The 14,789-nt window shown below is 42.7% G+C and overlaps 1 protein-coding gene across 1 annotated transcript in view; it reads right to left on the reverse strand.

The window, feature by feature from the left end:
* Positions 1 to 3,092: 3,092 nt before the first annotated feature.
* Positions 3,093 to 14,789, reverse strand: part of vsig10 (V-set and immunoglobulin domain containing 10) — a 49,080-nt gene continuing 37,383 nt past the window's right edge. The window contains 1 exon segment of the mRNA XM_055655594.1: positions 3,093 to 3,756. The gene's annotated coding sequence lies outside the window, so the exon portion shown is untranslated.

Raw genomic sequence — 14,789 nt, forward strand, 5'->3', positions numbered from 1 at the left:
GCGAGAAGGAATAGTTGATATGTCTGGTCGACCCCCTTCTTTAGACTGGAGAACAAGACAATAGATAGTTTTGTCAGATGCAAGTAGGGCAAGTATATTTACAAAACTGGAAGCAACAAACAGGTTTGGGCAGGTGACACACATTGAGGAGAGCTCAGGTTTAACCTACTTCAACTCTTCAGTTGATATTGTTGAAGAATACTATTTTCTAATATCTACGTAGCACCAGAGGCATTCCAATAAAGACTTAAGCCTTCACTTGAGGGTCAGTGGGATAAAGTCTACAACAATTAATCTGTAGATCAATGTATTGATATTTAGAGAAGGGAAATTAGTGGAAGAAGCAGAATTTGATTCAGATTGCAAGCCGATGAAGGGTGATGCAACTTAATTTGAATGAACAAAGTTCAAAATGGAGGCAGTCAATTAACAGAGATTATTGAAGCTGGATCCAGCAAAGATTGCTGTGAAGAAAGAATTGCCAAGGTCAACAGATGTTGCAGGGGTTCAATGGTTTCTGGGGGTTCATCAGCTTTGCGAGCAAGATCCTGCCCAGCCCACGAGAAAGCATGCGTAACAGACTGCTCAGATCTGACATATCAAGGGGGAAAATCTGAACACAGTAAACTATTTTTCAGATTTCTGGGAGACTGACCTTGGGAAACACCCATTCATGATGGCATCTCTCAGCTACAAATCATAGATAATGAGCATAAATGATACATAGCAGAAAATGTTGTCAAGCTCTCCGAGGTCATGCAGCCTGATCAGTGGACATCAGCTCACTTTCCACAGAGTAATGGATTCGTGGAGAACATTAGGAGAGCAGTCAAGGCACTTTTGAAAAGGGTTGGTCGTTATAGACACAGCTCACCCCGTAATAGCCCAACCAAAGGAATAATGAGTAGTTCGTAACAGAGACTCAGTAGATCAACTATATTTCTTCCCCCAACAACAGAAAGGCTGCTGGAGTTGAAACGGCAAGAATGTAAGCGGCAGCCAAGTCAAGTCACATTTCTACTAAACAGGCACCAAATGCCTGCCACCATTAAGAACTGGAGGCCATAAAGCCCTCATCTAACAGCAGATGTGGCAGAAGAAAAGGAGCAGTGAATCAATGCACACTTCATCTCAGATCACAAGGTCTTGAGAAGGCATCCCAAATTGAAGAAATAAGTGCCAGGTGAAATAGGTGCAGACAACCTGCCTGATGGAAAGAGTTACCAGACGGTGCTGCACTATTCTTCCGAGGAAGAATATTTCCGCTCTGCCAGGTAGGGCAAATCTGGAGAGATAGGGCTTCCCACCTGGAGCTAGTGCCCCCATGTACTGAAACTGACAAACTCTTTCCATAAAATCAAACTGCCGGAGAAACCCAGCGCTTCAGGCAGCAGGTCTAGAGGGAAATGAATAGCTAACGTTTTGGGTCGGGACCTTTCATCTTACTTTTAGTGCTAGTTTATCCAATCAAGTATTTCAGGGCACCGCCCACCTAACTGACACAATGATTGGTGCCTTACAGAGCCAAAGACCCAGATTTGATCCAGACTATGGGTGCTGTCTGTAATCAGATTGTACGTTCTCTCCGTGACCTTTCTCTGATATCTTCGGTGTCCTCCCGCATTCCAAAGACGTATGCTAAACGGTTTGTACGCTAAATGGCTTAGTGTATGTGGAAATTGCCCATAGTGTGTGTGGGATGTACGGGGATCGCTGGTCGGTGTAGAATCGATGGGTCAAAGGACCTGTTTCCATGCTGTATCTCTAAACTAAACTAAAATTGCTGGCATCACTGGCGGCATGTCATTGGGACAAGACATTCCCAGGAATTCTGAGGAACGTTGGTTAAAAATATACAATTCTGGAAGAAAGGCAATATAAAGGTTGTGGTTTGATTTATCCGTGGGCTGGCAGTCACTTCTACCATATCCCTACTTAGTGTAAAGTACTTTAGTGTTGATGGGTTTTTGTTTTATCATGCTGAAATATTGTTTTCATCATGCTGAAATATTGATGGAGGATGATTTGCCATTTTCGTTAAAGTGAAAATGAACTCAAAGACATTCTGTGGTAATGAAAAATGTGCATTAATTATGGGAAATAGAGGAATACCCGTTAGTTTACCAGATAGAGATTTACAACACCGTGGTAACTTCATGGTCACTATTGGTGATTTTATTCCAGTTTATTTAATTAATTGATATGAAATTCAGCAGAAGTCATGGTTAGATTTGAATTTCCTTTGATTAATAGTCCACAAATTTGGATTTCTTACTAGTTTCTTCCAGTGCCAGAAAACTATAATCACCGGAAACACCATGTTTCTCTCTTTGAAGATGCCATTTGACACGTTTTTAGATTCTGCTTTAATTTCTGGATCACTAGTATTATAGCTACATACCTCTTTTGTATGTCATCATTGTACAGTGGATGACTCCTTTGCAACACCAGCAGGCTCAACACTGTAAGATACCTAACTGAACCTTGTTTGTAGCACTAATATTTAGTGTCGTAATCTAGGTTATAAATGAAATGTACATGAATCGGAGACAAAAACATGGTTTTGATTCCCTGGTAGATACCAAGGTCTATTGCCATTCAAGACAATGTACGGTCATTTCGAGGCATGCAGGTATTCTTAAGACCTTCCTGATCTGCAAGGCCTTAGAATCAATGAGGTTAATGACTTTGGTTTGTTTAGTTTTGAGATACAGGGTGGAAACAGGCCCTTCAACCTACAGAGTCCATGCTGACCATCTCGTTCTACGTTGGACCATTTTCGCATCCTACACACGAGTGGCAATTTACCTACAAACCCTCTTGTCTTTGGAATGCGAGAGGAAACCAGAGCACCCAGAGAAATCCCATGCGGTCAGAGGGAGAATATACAAACTCCACACGGACAGCATCTGCAGTCAGGATCGAATCTAGGTCTCTGGAGCTATGAGTCAGCAGCTCTATCTCTGCACTACTGTGCCACCGATGATGAACTAATAACGTGCACACCATCTGCAGATACACAATTCATAGAAAGCTTATTCAACCTTCTGCTTCACCAGATTGACTCTCCACCATTAATCTTTAAAGAATAGTGTTGTATGGATCCATTTGATCCAAAAGAAATCTTTATTTTGCAGAAAAGTAAAGCACATTACAGGTTTCGTTTAGTAAAAAAAGACATTGGTTAAGCTAGACAATCAGAAAAACCATTTAAAATGTACATGTGATAGTTGTCCTTGTGTATTAATATAAAATGGATTCCTATTTGCATAAATAAGTCAATTACTGAACCAAACCAAGATGTACATTATCAATTTAACATACTTACATTGAATAATTTTACAAAAAATTCTGCTTACAAAAATGTTCAAAAATATCATTCAGAGGGAATGCAAGGCGTTATATTATAAAAAGCAACAGACGGAGCACTTTAAACTAAATTAGTTGCAAGCCAACAGGTTAGATATGACACAGATACAACAAACACACTAAACCTACCTTTCATACTTAAATTCTGAGCACACTGCAATAATCTTTCTGCCAGTCTACATTGTGTTTTTTAAAAACAGTTCTTAATGTTTTCTTGCCATTTGTTTCAGTGTATCTAGAAAACGACTACTTAATAATAAAATTAGTATAATCATTCCCAAACGGTACATTGGCTCAACAAGAGCTGACTGGAACTCCCCAACAGCAGTCTTCACAACAGATTTGGGTAGAAAATATTGCACAAAAGCAATCAGGTTTCCACCGGTCCTAAAGAAAAAGAAAAAAAGTTAAACTTTTGATACGTGCCAAGGACTCTGCCATTTAGACGACTACTTTGGTAAGCAAACATAGCTGAAAAAACAAGCATGACATTGTGGCGGCTCCTAAGGGTCGTGCCATTATACTGCCGAACCCCTCGGCACAGGAGTGGTGCAGTCCGGAGGCGGTCCTTAGCCGGAGGGTTTAAAAGGCAGGGTTTGGGTGCCATCTTTCCCTGGTTTTGTCTTCCCCTGAACCGGGAGGAATTAAAGTAAAGTGCTTCTCAAACTTCGGACTACTTGCCTCATTTTGAGACCCACACACTACAACATGACACGTCAACGTAAGGGGCTTATGTACAGTACCTCTGCATATTGGCACTGGGTATCTTCTTCTTTGTTATATCCTGCATATTAGAGATCATGTGTAGGAAGAACTGCAGATTTAAACCAAAGCCAAACACAAAAAGCTGGAAGAACAGTGGGTCAGACAGCATCTCTGGAAAAAAGGAATGGGCAATGTTTCAGATTGGGTCACTTCTTCAGAAGAAAGGTCTCAACCCGAAATGTCACCTATTCCTTTTCTCCAGAGATGCTGACTGACCCGCTGAGTTACTCCAGCTTTTTGTGTCTATATTAGAGATCTTATTCTACAATCTAAAGTTGTTAACTTATTTCCATGTTTCTGAGGTATGGAAAACAGCTGTGGATAACTGCCTGCTTCCCCAACTCAGGACCTTTGACAATGCTAAGACTAAACTTTAGGGATACAGCGCCGAAACAGGCCCTTTGGCCCTCGCCGACCAGCGATCACCCTGTACATTAGGACTATCCTACACACCAGCGACAATTTATAATTTTACCAAACCCAATTAACCTATAAACCTGTACATCTTTGGAGTGTGGGAGGAAACTGGAGCAACGCACGCGGTCACATGGTGAATGTACAAACCCAGTACGGACAGCACCGCAGTCAGGATCACATGCGCGTCTCTGGCGCTGTGAGGCACAATTCTACCGCTACTTCACTGTACTGCCAATGCTTTCAAATAGAAAACCAAGGTCAACACTAGAGAAAACAAATAGCTGTCGCAAACCTTTTTACAAGAATGAACTATTTGCTAAATATAGGCAAAGGGCTAAACATTGGACACATAATTCTAATTTTATTGGAGGTATGTCTATTCTATTGGTGCACTCTCAAGAACAATGAGCTGACATATTAGTAGATTTGAAATAGATATCTCGGTTACTATTATTAACGCCAGAACGTTAGCAGAAGGTGATAGCTACCCATTCAACATTTGCAATATCCCAAAGAAATTAATTTTAGTTCTGCACATTCAGAAATAATCCTGAACCAAGGCAAGTATCTGGTTACAGGGACAGCTGACAAATGGAACTGCTCAATGGAACTGCAGTGTAATTTCTAAATAACAGCTATAATACTTAAATTATAAATTTACACATCATTGTCAAAATTTACATTATCAAAATGGGATGACAAAATTGCAAAATTGGGGTTTTCCTAACTCAATGCAGTTAATTCAGTCATTGTCAAACAAGGCAAATCTGGAATTATTTGCCACAAAGGCTGTGGAGGCCAAGTCAGTGGATATTTTTAAGGCAGAGATAGATAGATTATTGATTAGTACAGGTGTCAGAGGTTATGGGGAAAATTAAATTGAATAAATGTTATTAGCCCAATATGTATACCTACAAGGATTTTGCCTTGGTGTGTTGCTCGCAAGTAACAACACGATATACAGTAGACAATTCAAAATTAAACATTATAATTTAAACAGGTGAAGAATGAACTAAAATACCAGAGCACAAGGAGGCTACAGACTTTTGGTTGTTGAGTAGCTACTGCTCGTGGAGAAAAAGCTGTTTTATGTCTGGCTGTGGTGGATTTGACAGTCCAGTGTGGCCTTCCAGAGGGAAGTGCTTCAAAGAGTTTGTGGCTAGGGTGAGAGGGGGTCAGAGTTGATCGTAACCGCTCGATTCTTGGCCCTTGCAGTGTACAGTTCGTCGATGGGAGGAAGGTTGCAGCAACCAACCGTCTCGGCTGATCGAATGATGCACTGCTGCCTCCGGATGTCGTGCTTGGTGGCTGAGTCAAACTAGACCGTGATTGAGAAGGTGAGGACAGACTCTATGATGGCAGTATAATACTGGACCATCATTGCCTGTGGCAGATTGTGCTTCCTCAGCTGCCGCAGGAAGTACATCCTCTGTTGGGCCTTTGACTGTGGAGTCGATGGTGGTCTCCCATTCAAGGTCCTTGGAGTTGATGGTTCCCAGGAACTTAAATTACTCCACAGATGTGACTGTGGTGTTGTTGATGGTGAGTGGGGGAGGGGGAGCTCTCTTAAAGTCTACAATCAATTCCACCATCTTAAGAGCATTGAGCTCCAGGTTGATGCAATGGCACCAGGATGCCAGCTGTGTCACTTCCTGTCTGTAGGCACTTCCTGATTCCTCCCCATCCTGGATCAGTCCAATCAGGGTTGTGTTGTCCGCAAACTTGAGAAGCTTGACTGAGGTGTCTGTGGAGGTGCAGTCATTGGTGTAGAGAGAGTAGAGGAGAAGGGAGAGTAAGCAGCCTTGTGGCGCTCCTATGCTGAGGGTCTGCGGGTCCAAGATGCGCTTTCCCAGCCTCACATGCTGCTTCCTGTCTGTCAGGAAGTTGATGATCCACTGACAGAGGGGTTCAGGCACAGACAACAGGGAGAGTTTGTAGCTCTGGCACAATGGTGTTGAATGCAGAGCTAAAATCCACAAACAAAATCCTTGCCTAGGTCTCCTGGCGGTCTAGGTGCTAGAAGATGAAATGCAGGCCTAGGTTGACTGTGTCATCCAACAGGAAAAATGTTCCCAATGTTGGGCGAGTCCAGAACCAGGGGCCACAGGCTTAGAATAAAGGGGAGGCCATTTAAGACTGAGGTAAGAAAAAACGTTTTCACCCAAAGAGTTGTGAATTTGTGGAATTCCCTGCCACAGAGGGCAGTGGAGGCCAAATCACTGGATGGATTTAAGAAAGAGGGCTAGTGGAATCAAAGGATATGGGGAGAAGGCAGGCACGGGTTATTGATTGGGGACGATCAGCCATGATCACAATGAATGGCGGTGCTGGCTCGAAGGGCCGCATGGCCTCCTCCTGCACCTATTTTCTATGTTTCTTTGATCTATTTGCCCAGTATGCAAACTGCAAGAGGTCCAGCAGGGGGTTTGTGATATTTTTCAGGTAGCACAAGTCTTTCAAGTGTCTTCATGATTACAGAGGTCAGTGCGACAGGCCTACGAATAGCTTTCCCACCTCCTCAATTGCTATTGTTAGTGATGGAGAAGTGGCCAGGCTGATGTTGGGCAGCAAGGTAGTGGACGAGGGCCCAATCTTTACAGACTGGTCAGGCTGTAAGTGGGTGTGGTAGTGTTTAGGGAGGAGTGGGTGAGGGAGGGAGGGGGTACTGCGGTTATGTTTCTGTCTATCGAACCTGCAGTAGAACTCATCAGGTCGTTGGTCAGCAGACGATTGTCCAAGGAGCGGGGATTTTCCTCTTGTAACTGGTGATTTCCTGCGAGCCCTTCCACACTGAAGATGTCATTAGCTGAGAACTTGCTCCTCAACTTCTCAGAGTAACTTTCCTTGGCAGCTCTGATTCCTCTTCTCAGCTTGTACTTAGCTTGCCTGTGTAGGTCTGCATCCCCGCTCCTGTAGGCCTCATCTTAAGACTGGCGGAGCTGTCCTAGTTCTGCTGTAAACCAGGGCTTGTCATTGTTTAAGCTGACCTGGGTCCTAGTGGGAATGCAACTGTTCACACAAAAGCTGACATATGATGCCACAGTGTCTGTATATTCATCGAGGCTTGTGGTTGCTTTCCTGAACACATTCCAATCAGTGCAGTCAAAGCAGGTTTTCAATGCTCTCACTCTTCTACCTTTTCATTGTTCTGACCACAGGCATAGCAGATTTTAGTGTCTGCCTGTAGGTCGGAATAAGGTGAATTAAACAATGATCAGAGACATATCAGAGAAGGCAGGAGAATGGGGTTAGGAGGGAGATAGATCAGCCATGATTGAATATCAGAGTAGACTTGATGGGCTGAATGGCCTAAATCTATTCCTATCACTTATGACCTTACGAGGTAGCTGTTGCACATGAGAATTTGACTGATCTGTCTTTGTTGCATGCTCACGTGCTAATGTGAGCTTCTGTTTATTTTTGTTGTTAAGAATATTCAGCTAGTATTAGGAATTCCATTCACTGGTTTAGCTCATAGTTAGGTGACAAATTCCGACTCAAGTTCACTCAGCAATGAGACCCACATTAGACAATTCGACATTGAGGTATTAAGGCAGACACAAGGAAGTAAAGGTGTTGCAATCTTGAGCAAAAACAAATTGGTGGAGGAACTCACTAGATCAAGCTGCTCCAGTGGATGGAAAAGGACAGACATCGTTTTAGCATTTCTTAGACCCATTTCCTCCAGCAATGGAGTTTTGCTCACGGTATTAAAGGACATGTTTTGAATAATAAATTGTGAAGATTTAGCTTTAGGTGGTTATTTCCTCAAAGATCAGCTGTTGTTAAGAATATTCAGCTAGTATTAGTAAAATTCTCATGTGCAACAGCTATCCAATGAAGATTTTTTTTCATTTTCTACAACAGGCTCTAAAGGAATTACTTGTAACAGTTCAGTCAAGAGAGATTTTTTAAAGGGCTGTTGCAGTTAATTGAAAGCAATAATGCCTGAAATCTTAGGGAAAAAAAGCCAGCAGTTCCATGCTAAGTTCATTACTTTGGAGCAATCATGTGAGAAGTCCAGAACTTTCTCACAGTGGATCACAATTATGAGTCTAACATCCAAGTTCACTTGCTCCAGCGGTTAAGTACGAAATTCCTGCGTTATCTGAAATTGCACCTGTTACAGCTTCATTCATTTTAATGGATGGTGTCGCAGCTGAGGGAGAGAGAAAGCCTCAGGTAATTTACTTCATCAAATAAAATCTGTTACTTCAAATACCTTAGCATTAAAATAAATGTTTTCACTGTTAATAGATTTGAATGTTTATAATTGTTGTTCATGCTTTTGACAGCAGTGATCGCTGGTGACCACAGAAATGTGGCTTAAACACCTGTCCAAGTATTAACAACCAGAAGGCTGATTCAACGAAGCTGATATTAGACACCAATTTGTCATTCAAGATAAGAGCAGGATTAGTGGGGAGGCAAGTAGTGAATGCAGGCAGCTTATCACTCTGGGGAAGTGCCAACAACACAATGAAAACGCAGGCACTCACAGCAGAATGGAAGAAGGTAATTAGAATATATTCTTCCAAACTGTTTTTGCCCTGGGCAATCTTTCACCTAGAAGGTACTTAAAAAAAAAATAATTGGGGGTGGGAAAGGGGGAATTGGGAGGTTCCCTGTTAGTAACTTCAATGAACCTTTAAATAAATGTGGATGGACTGAAAAATAAATCAACAACCTGTTATCAATCACTGGAAAGGGGGAAATATTAACATAACAGAGCAAAGTAACTGTCTAAGTTGCACAAGGTTAATAGCTGGGATGGCTGGGTGGCTGGGAACTCCAATGACTTTTCATTGGCTATTGAAAAATGGAAGCTTGGGCCAGATGGATACCATTCTATGGGATAACATAGAACTAGTGTACAGGTAATTGTTGGTTGGCACGGAACTGGTGGGCTGAAGCGCCTGTTTCCACGCTGCATCTCTAAAAATTAAAACAAAACTTTAAACTAGGGTTCAAAATCCACTAAAATAAGTATTTCTAGAAAAGAGAGAGCAATACCATAGAGAGGTTCAAGATTGTGATCGGAGATATAGAGAAAGAGTTTACGTCTCCTGGAGTGGCCATAATAAAGTGTTGAATCCAGGAGAAACGCCTTGGTTAGACTGTGGAACTTGCTACCAAAAGCAGATGACGCAAATGTATAGACAGACTCATTTAAGTGAATGTCACCTGAATATGAGAGGGAGAAATTAGATGTTGATAAGACTGAATGAACTGCAGAATAGGCTATATGGACTATCTCAATGCCACACATTCAATGTCTTCTACAACTCAACAGGAGCTGTTAGCTTTTCCCATGAGTTGTAATCTGTATTACATTAAGTTCTCCTGCATGTGTTATTGGGAATGATTATGTTTCTATATGTGCAATTATAGATAATAGATATCATAGAGAATAATTCCCGTTGAAAAGCAATGACTGTTTTCAAGTAATTTATGGAAAAATAGGAATAGAACACAGGAAATTAGTAAAACTTTTTCTAAAAATACCAGAATCAACTATCATCCGCCTTCTCAGATGTATGGTCACTCTGTGACTGTATGAATTTTGTCTCTTTACACTCTATTTCTACCTGGGTGACATGGATTTCATGGCTACGATATAATATAATGCAAATTAATCTTTATATTCCATTCTCATTATTAACACGAGATAAAAGTGCGATATTTAAAGAGGTTAAAATAAAAGGACACAAAGTGTCTTTAAAAGATACAACAGATCCATTTTTGCCCCTTGTTATTTGTGGATGTAGCTGTTGCTGGAAAGCAAACATTTATTGCTCATCTCTAACTCAATATGGGTCTGAACATTGAACTGTTTTAATCTAGCTTTAGGTTTATTATTGTCACGTGTACTGAGATCACTGTGAAACACTTTGTTCTGTGTGATACCCAATCAAATCAGATAAAATACCATACATACATACAATCAAGCCAAACGCAAGTGTGTAGATTTCAAAGATACGGAGGGCAGAATATTGTTTTTAGCATTGTAGCACATCAGTTCCAGAGTCAAAGTCCAATGTCAATAGGCAATAGACACTAGGTGCAGGAGTAGGCCATTCGGCCCTTCGAGCCAGCACCGTCATTCAATGTTATTATGGCTGATCATCGCCAATCAGTAACCCGCTCCTGCCTTCTCCCCATATCCCCCGACTCTGCTATCTTTAAGATCCCTATCTTGCTCTCTCTTGTAAGTATCCAGAAAACTGGCCTCCACTGCCCTCTGAGGCAGAGAATTCCACAGACTCACAACTCTGTGTGAAAAAATGTTTCCTCATCTCTGTTCTAAATGGCTTACTCTTTATTCTTAAACTGTGGCCCCTGGTTCTGGACTCCCCCAACATCGGGAACACGTTTCCTGCCTCTAGCGTGTCCAAACCCTTAATAATTTTACATGTTTCAATATGATCACCTCTCATCCTTCTAAATTCCAGAGTATACAAGCCCAGCCACTCCATTCTCTCAGCATATGACTGTCCTGCCATGCTGGGAATTAGCCTTGTAAACCTACACTGCACTCCCTCAATAGCAAGAAAGTCCTCCTCAAATTAGGGGACCAAAACTGCACACAATACCCCTGGTGTGGTCTCACTAGGGCCCTGTACAACTGCAGAATAACCTCTTTGCTCCGATACTCAACTACTCTTGGTATGAAGGCCAACATGCCATTCGCTTTCTTCACTGCCTGCTGTACCTGCATGCTTACTTTCATTGACTGATGAACAAGGACCCCCAGATCCCGTTGTACTTTCCCTTTTTCCAACTTTATACCATTTAGATAATAATCTGCCTTCCTGCTTTTGCTACCAAAGTGGATAACCTCACATTTATCCACATTAAACTGCATCTGCTCACTCACCCAACCTGTCCAAGTCACCCTGCATTCCCATAGCATCCTCCTCACAGTTCAAACTACCACCCAGCTTTGTGTCATCTGCAAATTTGCTAATGTTACTTTGAATCCCTTCATCCAAATCAATTATGTATATTGTAAATAGCTGCGGTCCCAGCACCGAGCCTTGCGGTACCCCACTAGTCACTGCCTGCCATTCTGAAAGGGACCCATTAATCACTACGCTTTGTTTCCTGTCTGCCAACCAATTTTCTATCCATGTCAGCACTCTACCCCCAATCAAGAGTCAAGAGTCAATTTAATTGTCATTTGGACCCCTGGAGGTCCAAACGAAATGCCGTTTCTGCAGCCATACATTACACACAAATAGACCCCAGACACAACATAATTACATTTTACATAAACATCCATCACATAGCTGTGATGGAAGGCCAAAAAAACTTATCTCTCCACTGCACTCTCCCCCCCCCGATGTCAGAGTCAAAGTCATAGCCCCCGGCTGGCGATGGCGATTGTCCCGCGGCCATTAAAGCCACGCCGGGTGGTGCGAGGTCGCACACCGGGTCTTGGTGTTGGAGCCCCCGGTGTGCGCTCGCAGAGTCCCGCGGCCATTCCAGCCGCGCGGGGCAGTGATGTAGGCCCCGCTCCAGGAGCTCTTCGACCCCGCAACTCGGGCGGGAGAATTCGCCGTTGCAGGAGCCCCGAAAAACGGTCTCCCTCCAGGGAGCCGTTTTTCGGGCTCCTGGCGCCGCCGTCCACAGACCTGTCGTTGGAGCCTCCGACTCTCCGGTAGCAGCAGCAGCAGCAGCAGCAGCGCTCCTCCACCGCTCCACCCGCTCCGGACTCGGCCAGCTCCGCGACGGCAACGGTGAGTCGGCACCAGAGTCCCCGGCTTCTTCCCGTTGGAGGCCGCTCCTCGTTGCGGCCTCAACGACACCTGAGACCCGACGAGAAAAGGTCGGGTCTCCAGTGCAGGGAGAGATTCAAAAAGTTTCCCCCCCCCCTCCCCCCACCCCACCCCCCCCCCCCCCCCACACACACACCCCAACAAAAAATAACAAAAACTACATAAAAACACAGACAAAAAATAATAAAAATGCGGACAGGCTGCAGAGGCCAGAGCCGCGCCGCCTACCACAATACCATGTGCCCTAATTTTGCCCACTAATCTCCTATGTGGGACCTTATCAAATGCTTTCTGAAAGTCCAGGTACACTACATCCACTGGCTCTCCCTTGTCCATTTTCCTAGTTACATCCTCAAAAAAATCCAGAAGATTAGTCAAGCATGATTTCACTTTCGTAAATCCATGCTGACCGATTCTGTTACTACTATCCAAATGTGCCGCTATTTCATCGTTTATGATTGACTCCAGCATCTTCCCCACCACCGATGTCAGGCTTACTGGTCTATAATTCCCTGTTTTCTCTCTCCCGCCTTTCTTAAAAAGTGGGATAACATTAGCTACCCTCCAATCCACAGGAACTGATCCTGAATTCATAGGGCATTGGAAAATGATCACCAATGCATCCACAATTTCTAGAGCCACTTCCTTAAGTACCCTGGTATGCAGACCATCAGGCCCTGGGGATTTATCAGCCTTCAGTCCCATCAGTCTACCCAGCACCATTTCCTGCCTAATGTGGATTTCCTTCAGTTCCTCCGTCACCCCAGATCCTCTGGCCACATGTACATCAGGAAGATTGTTTGTGTCCTCCTTAGTGAAGACGGATCCAAAGTACCTGTTCAACTCATCTGCCATTTCCTTGTTCTCCATAATAAATTCACCTTTTTCAGTCTTCAAGGGTCCAACATTGGACTTAACTAATTATTTCCTCTTCACATACCTAAAGAAGCTTTTACTATCCTGCTTTATATTTTTGCTTACCTTATCTTCATACCTCATCTTTTCTCCCCGTATTACCTTTTTAGTTATCTTCTGTTGCTCTTTAAACATTACCCAATCCTCTTGCTTCCCGCTCATCTTTGCTACGTTGTACTTCTCTTTTATTTTTATACTGTCCCTGACTTCCCTTGTCAGCCACAGTCGCCCCTTACTCCCCTTGGAATCTTTCTTCCTCTTTGGAATGAACTGATCCTGCACCTTCTGTATTATTCCCAGAAATACCTGCCATTGTTGTTCCACTGTCATCCCTGCTAGGGTATCTTTCCAGTTACGAAACTTTGGCCAGCTCCTTCCTCTTGGCTCCATAGTCCCCTTTGTTCAAGGGTAACACTGACACCTCTGATTTACCCTTCTCCCTTTCAAATTGTAGATTAAAACTTACCATATTATGGTCATTACCTCCTAATGGCTCCTTAACCTCAAGTTCCCTTTATCAAATCCGGTTTGTTACACTACATTAAATTCCAGGTTTTAAACCCAAACACGATGAAGACAGTGATAGCTTCCCAAGTCAGGATTGTGTTTGAGCTGGAGGCAAATCTGCAGGTGATGATAGTCTTAATAGTACTGGTCCTATTTTGAGACATTGTCAACAGTTATCTGAGCAAGTAAATGACACATATTTGCCACGCTTCAACATTGGAGAAACTCAAAGGTTGTGGTGCCAATCAAGTATGTTGCATTGTTGGGTATGGTGGTGCACTGCTTGAGGATTGGATCTACATTCTTCCACTTACAAAGAAAATAATCCATCACATTTTGAAATCGTGCCTTGTAAATGGCAGAAAGGATTTGAGAGTTGGGGTAAATCACTTACCCCAGATATCCAAACCCTGACCTGCTCTTACAGTTACAATGCTTATGTGGCTGGCTTATTGGTGAACCACATGAGGTTGAGGGTGAACCCGGTGAATTAGTGAGATTCAATGTTAAGGTAGAAAATGCTGGAGATGATAGCACATGTGACATAAATATTAAACTGCCAAGTAGCAGCCAATGCCTGAATTACAACCAGAATGAAATACATTCAAAATGTTACATTAAATGCGTTTCAGGTTAATGATTAACTGTAAAGTATTCTAACAAACATAAAATATTCCTTTGATGGCTCCAAATTCCTGTCCTGTAGCATTTGAGGCGTTGCATGGAAGAATGAGCCATGTTTTCACTCTTAGCTAGAATAGGGGTCCTAATAATTCTCATCTCCCCAGCAAAATAGAGACTTCTCCAAACCACTGCATCCTCCACAAGATCGTTATAGTCAATGAAAATTGGAGGTTTTGGGGGAAAAATATATATAAATATCAATTTGAGTTATATGACCAAATGAATTCTTCACTTTTTTAATTCCCCCATGGAGCTGGTCCTGCCTTTTTAGGCTTAGCCCATCATCTGGGCTTCTCATATCCAGAAAGTTAAACTGCCACACCATTTATCAAAAAGTAAAATAATCTAACATTG

The sequence above is a fragment of the Leucoraja erinacea genome, chromosome 25 (assembly GCF_028641065.1).
Source record: "Leucoraja erinacea ecotype New England chromosome 25, Leri_hhj_1, whole genome shotgun sequence".
In the NCBI taxonomy this organism is placed as follows: domain Eukaryota; kingdom Metazoa; phylum Chordata; class Chondrichthyes; order Rajiformes; family Rajidae; genus Leucoraja; species Leucoraja erinaceus.